Source organism: Nothobranchius furzeri, chromosome 9, assembly GCF_043380555.1.
Source record: "Nothobranchius furzeri strain GRZ-AD chromosome 9, NfurGRZ-RIMD1, whole genome shotgun sequence".
Classification (NCBI taxonomy): domain Eukaryota; kingdom Metazoa; phylum Chordata; class Actinopteri; order Cyprinodontiformes; family Nothobranchiidae; genus Nothobranchius; species Nothobranchius furzeri.
Window position 1 is genome coordinate 70,432,344 of NC_091749.1, and position 6,052 is coordinate 70,438,395.

Consider the following 6,052-nt stretch of genomic DNA (forward strand, 5'->3'; position numbering starts at 1 on the left):
CATCCTCTCCCCGGCCACCTCCACCAGCTCCTCCGGCAGGACCCCAAGGCGTTCCCGGACCAGATTGGAGATGTAACCTCTCAAACGTGTCCTGGGTCGACCCGGGGGCCTCCTGCCGGCAGGACATGCCCGAAGCACCTCCCCAGGGAGGCGTCCAGGAGGCATCCTGACCAGATGCCCAAACCACCTCAACTGACTCCTTTCGATCCGGAGGAGCAGCGGTTCTACTCCGAGTCCCTCCCGAATGTCCAAGCTCCTCACCCTATCTCTTAGAGCCCGGCCACCCTACGGAGGAAACTCATTTCGGCCGCTTGTATCCGCGATCTCGTTATTTCGTTTAATTCCAGAGGTACAAATATTGTTTTGTGTTTACATTTCATAGAAAGTGGTTCATGATAAATACTGTGCTTATTTAGGTGGTCAGAATATCCCATATATTAAATTTCTCTTAAAATTTTGTTAAAAAACTCGGGGGGGGGGGGGGGGGGGTGCTTAAAAAGCAAGTTACCCCCTACCAGAGTATTACTCCACTCCCACTTCCTGTTTGACAAATGCTGTTGCCTAGCAGACCGAGAGGGCGGAGCCGCTAACAAATGCAGACACACACAGGCTCACAACAACATTGTGACATCATATGGTACCAGCTAACGTTCTAGGGTACCTCTTAGCCAATAGCGATGGCAGATTTAAATTCAAATGCAGTGCAGAGTTTTTACCTGACAACGGCACAATGACAGTTTTAGGCAGAAAATTAAAATTTTAACTAAAATGCACTAAAGTGCTAAACTATTGACTACACGTGTCTGCAGCATGATTAGACACTCATTTCTATAGTTTATCAGGGAAAAAAGTTGATTTGGGGGTGACTTGCTCTTTAAAGGACACCCAGAGGGCAATGAGGACAAGTAGTTTCATGTCAAAAATGCAGCAAAGTATTTGTCAAAATCGGAATTTTCTGCTAATAAAAAGCTGGAAAAGTTAAATAAATAAATAAATAAATTGTTTTTCTTTAGTGAAAAAAATTAAGTTCATGAACTAATTTGAGGATCGTTTCCAAATATTTTTATTGTTTATAAAATCCTACCAACTCTTTTGTTGTGAAAGTAGTGTGACTTCATTAAAAACAGCCCATTTTTCATCATCATCGTCAACCTTTATTTATAAAGCACATTTAATCGGCGAACATGCCACCCAAAGTGCTATACAAAACAATACATCACCAAACTAGATACAGCAGCATGAAATAGATAAAACAAATAAAAACTATAATATCAAACAAACAGGAAAGCACAAGGGTTAAACAAGTCTCAGCCGGGAAGGCCAGGGAATGGAAATATGTATTTAAAGAGCAAGTCACCCCCAAATTCAATTCAAGTTTATTTATATAGCGCCAAATCACAACAAGAGTCGTCTCAAGGCACTTCACATAATAAACATTCCATTTCAGGTCAGTTCATTAAGCCAATCAGAAATAATGTTTCCTATATAAGGAACCCAGCAAATTGCATTGCAATCCTCATACTAAGCAAGCATAAAGCGACAGTGGAGAGGAAAACTCCCTTTTAACAGGAAGAAATCTCCAGAGAATCCCGGCTCAGTATAAGCAGCCATCCTCCACGACTCACTGGGGATCGAGAAGACAGAGTAGACACACACACACACACACACACACGCACGCACGCACAGACAGACAGACAGACAGACAGACTAGCAATGTGTCTATAGTTATATTGTGATGTCTTAGTAAATATAAATCAACTTTTGTTTCTGATAAACTATATAAATGTGTGTCTAATCGTGCTGCAGACACGTGTCGTCAATAGTTTTGCACTTTAGTGCATTTTAGTTAAAATTGTAATTTTCTGCCTAAAACTGTCAGTGTTGAGTCGTTGTCAGGTAAAAACTCTGCACTGCATTTGAATTCAAATCTGCCATCGCTATTGGCTAAGAGGTACCCTAGAACGTTAGCTGGTACCATATGATGTCACAATGTCGTCGTGAGCCTATGTGTGTTTATGTATTTGTTAGCGACTCCGCCCTCTCGGTCTGCTAGGCAACAGCATTTGTTGCATTTTTCAAACAGGAGTGGAGTAATACTCTGGTAGGAGGTGACTTGCTCTTTAAACATGCTTTAAAAGTGGGACGGGAGGGGGCAAGTCGGACCGTCGGGGAGTTGGTTCCAAAGTTTAGGCGCACAAACTGAAAAAGCCCGTTCGCCAGGGGCCATATAGCGGGCAGGAGGGCCAAGCGGAAGGTGCTGGTCAGAGGACCTCAGGGCTCGCGCCGGAACATAGGGGCTCAAAAGATGTGCCAAATAAGAGGGGGCCATTTCATGATTAGATTTGTAAACCAACGGGAGGATTTTGAACTTAATATGAAACCGAACTGGAAGCCAGTGTAAATTTGTCTAATTTTTCTGTAGAAATAATAAATAAATGATAATCTGCTTCGTTTGAACACATTCAGCTTAATGGCGGCCTTTTCCGCTGGTACAGTTGATGTTTGGATGCCTGTTAAAATCCTTGTTAACGTGGAATCCTTGTAGGAAAAATTAAAATGCTCAGCAGGAAAAGCTCATCCTGTCCTTGGATCAAATTTACAACCACTTGGGTTTGAGTTACAGCTGCTGAAGTGCGATCGGTTTGGATTTTTGTTTTATACTTCATCCTTTTGAGCCTTTTCTCAAGGAAATTGAACTCAAAATCTTTCTTTTATAATTTGACATGACACAGAATGGCTTGCTTTATTTTTTATTCAGTATGATGGAGGAGTAGTAATAAAGTTTAGATCAGGGGTGTCAAACTCATTTTAGCTCAGGGGCCACATTGAGGGAAATCTAGTCCCAAGTGGGCCGGACCGGTAAATTAAAAACAACTTCAGATTGTTTTCTTTGTTTTAATACAATCAATATAAAACAAAGCTGGAGCCTGAGGACAGTGTATCCAAAATAGTACAAGTACAACACCTGAAGTGTACTTGAAAATTTGAATAAAAAATAAATAAAAACATTCCTTGGTGATTCAAAGAGCTTACAGATCACATGGCTAGATCAGTTTCATGCAGCACCTAAAGTATATTTGACTCATTTTACTTTACATCTTTTAGCTTTCACCAGCACATCAACATCAGAAGTCACATCCTGAGTGGCGGCCAACTTCAGGATGTGATTCAAGTTCTTGTGTGAGTCTTGAGCGCAGCTTTGTTTTAGTTATACTCATTACAGAGAAAACTTGCTCACAAAGATACGTTTATTTTCACTCTACATTGTAAAGTATGAAAATAAAGTTACACAACCATCTCGTGGGCCGGATTTAACCCGTTTGCGGGCCGGATCCGGCCCGCGGGCCGTATATTTGACACCCCTGGTTTAGATTGATTGATTTTTGGTCTGGAAGTTATATATAATACAACCAGCTGTGTGAAATAAGGTAGATGGTGTCAAAAATTACTGTAGAAATAAAGTCATGTATGTACATAGGCTGTGTTTTTGAATAGCCGTTTTTTATTGTTTCTGACTACGTTTACTGGAAATCCTCAGAAAGGAAATATATTGAATATAAAACTTTGTTATAAAATATACTTGTCATCACACGTTCTTATAAAGTAAACCCGATTTCTTTAAACTTCCACAATTGTCTTTCTGTGCATCATTAATGTTTTCTTCATGATTTTCATAATTTTTAAAGAGCAAGTCACCCCCTACAAGAAACTTACTTCACTCCCACTTCATGTTTGAAAAATGTAACAAATGCTGTTGCTTGGCAGACTGAGAGGGTGGAACCACTAACAAATACACACACACAGGCTCACAACGACATTGTGACATCATAATGTATCAGCTGACATCATAGTTCATCAACAGCATTTGTTGCATTTTTTTAAACATGAAGTGAGAGTGGAGCTACAAGAAACTTACTTCCCTCCCTCTTCATGTTTGAAAAATACAACAAATGCTGTTGCCTAGCAGACCGAGAGGGCGGAGCCGCTAACGAATAGACCCTTTTACTGTTTGTAAACAATATGACGTCAGCGAGAATGCGCGCGCAGCTTGGCAACAGAGAATGGCGTTGTTTCAGGCTTTATCAAGCTACGCTGCGGGGTTATCACGGCAAATCTTGAATGTTATATCATTAAACTCACTTTAACGAATGGCAACAGACTCCCGGATCCCTGTGGCATTACGGAATGGGTGGAAGATGTAGGTGCGTGGCCAGATATCCAGTGGCCTGATATATATACGTTTTTAGTGGAGAGGCCCAGTAAGTACACACGTGAGAAGCTACGGGCATACAAATCGTTAAATGCATACAACTATGTTGTCTGTGGCCACGTACAGAAAGTGAAATATCACCACATAGACTCTGAGTTTTGCGTCTTGAAGGCAGAAGTCCTTCCTAGCCAAAGACAAGGACACAAGACTGCTACGTACGAGGCTTGGGTCGTAGTAAACAAACCAGAGAACTATGTCTTCACAGCCAACTGTACCTGCATGGCAGGCTGAGTATAGTATAGGTTTCTTTTTTTGGCGTGCTCAGAGTACAGTCGTGTTAATTTTAGAGAAATACAGTTTATACTAATATGCAGTGGGAAAATACAGATGAATTAGAATGAAATGTTAATTTGAAGCATGAAATAAAGTGTATAAATTTGTTTAATTCTGTCATTTTGATGTTCCAGACTTGGGTCATGCTGCAGCCACGCAGCAGCAATTTTATTCAAAGTTGAGCTTTGTGTTAGGATGGGAAAAACAGAAAAGGCTGCAGTTACATCTCAGGCATGTGCATGGAAAGACCTGAGCAGGAAAAAGGTAGAACTTCGGAATTCTGTAAAGTTTCAGTCCACTGCTTGAAGAGAAGCGATTCTGGCATCCATACACGCAACAACCCGACATTTTTATGTGCTCAGAACTTCAAAACAAAGGGTTTAAAACGCTGTTTTAGTATTGAGTGTGAATGAGGAAGCCTTCACTCTCGTTGCCAGGCTGCGCGCGCAACTTTTGATGACGTAGGTAGTAAAAGGGTCCACACACACACACACACACACACACACACACACACACACACACACACACACACACACACACACACACACACACACACACACACACACACACACACACACACACAGGCTCACAATGGCATTGTGACATAAGGACCAGTTTACATCATAGCATACCTCTTAGCCAATAGCGGTGGCAGATTTAAATTCTAATGCAGTGCAGAGTTTTTACCTGACAACGGCACAACACTGAAAGTTTTAGGCAGAAAATTAAAAATTTAACTAAAAAGCACTGAAGTGCAAAACTATTAACTACACGTGTCTGCAGCACGATTAGACACACATTTATATAGTTTATCAGAAAAAAGTTGATTTGGGGGTGACTTGCTCTTTAAGCAAGTGAGTTGATAGAATAAATTATTACAATGAAGAAATCTAATTACAATCCCGACAGTGTAGTGGGTCTCAGGAGCATGTGGGATTAATGCTCAAATCTATAAATTACTTCAAATTAAACCTTCATGTAAAGATCATACTTAAAATTATTGAGAAAAATCCAAGCAATTCTTAAGCTATATGCTGACATGGTGTATTAATACATAAAAGAAAAAGAGGTATCTAATAATTTTGGTTTTTTGACGTTTAGTTTACTGAACTAAAAAGAGTAAGCATCATTAATATAAAAACAATGTTTTTGTTAAAAAAGTTAAAAATAAACCTCCGTGTTTGACCAGTTTTCAACTAATTCTGTTCAAAGGTTAAAAAAAAATCTGATTTACGTAACCAAAAACTCAAGCGTCGGTTGCGTAACAGCCTCGACTCCGCCCCCTTCTCTCACGCTGCGCAGCCGCAGCAGTAGGGTAAGGGTCAGAGATACTAATCCTCGCACGTTTGTACAGCTTTCTACGGCGAAGTTTGGCTTCGGATAAGGGTTTTTAATTATCTGACGCGCACTCGGGTCTTATAGTTTTTGCGGATGAGATTGGTCGTCGAGAACTGCGTGTACCGTTGTTGCCCCAGTATTTTTTTTTTACCGTAATTTAGGAGTAACAGG